The following is a 994-nucleotide window of genomic DNA, read 5'->3' as shown; positions in this document are numbered from 1 at the left end:
AAATGTGTGCTTGTACTCAACTGACTGATCCAATTTTTGTGCTTGAACGAGTCATAAAAGTGACAAAGCACCACTGCTGACAAATTTGATTACTGAGGGCTGATTACTACCTCCTGATTCTCATGGGCTTATTGAACATGACATGTTCTGCGTGTAAAAATATTTCACCACATCTGGTGTAGCACAGACTTCAGAAAGCATGGTACGACTTGCAAGCTGCCTGTGTCTGTATTACATTGGCCAGACAGATTTCCCAGTAACACACAAAATAGTTACCGTGTTCCAATAACAATAATTCAAAAATAATCCTGGTAGTAGTAATAGCTCTAAAAGCAACTTTAATAGTCTAGTTCATCCCTTTACTGAAACATTTCAACTAAAAATATTCTCATACAGAAGAGAATTAAAATATAGCTCCATATATCTTGTAGAGAATAGTCTCTTTTATAGATCCTGGTTAGGTATTTCCCACCCCAATTTTTCTTTCAGGAGTATAACATTCCTAATTCGGGTTCAATTTAGGTTCTGCACTAGCCACATGGACTCTTTTCTTGAACTCTTTTCCTTGTCTCTATTTGTGTAACCAGGCAGTCCTACTGAAATCTGATTTCCTTACTGAAAGATATTTGAATTATTTTAGAACATTTTGAACTCAAATTTTGTCTTCTGGCTTGCTTGAAACCCCTTAAAGGCTTAATTTGAAAAATATCTTTCTCTGCTGTCCAGACCATTAATTTAAATGTGTAATAGTGCCAGATCCGTGACAAATTAAGAAATCTTTTTGATTGCTATGGTATTTATCCTAATTTGTACCAGCTATCCATTTTGAACATTAATTGCAAGCTCTCAAAAAAAAGAAAGCTTTTTTGCAGAAAGACCTGATACAGTTAGATCACCTTCAGAATAAATCTCCTGCATTATGTCAATAAACCCTCACCCATCTGTGGATAAAACTGGACTGTGTAAGAGCTTATGAAAACTAAAAGAGATACAC

Source organism: Antrostomus carolinensis, unplaced genomic scaffold (genome assembly GCF_000700745.2).
Source record: "Antrostomus carolinensis isolate BGI_N321 unplaced genomic scaffold, ASM70074v2 scaffold10555, whole genome shotgun sequence".
NCBI classification, from domain to species: Eukaryota; Metazoa; Chordata; class Aves; order Caprimulgiformes; family Caprimulgidae; genus Antrostomus; species Antrostomus carolinensis.
This window is presented reverse-complemented; position numbering follows the sequence as displayed.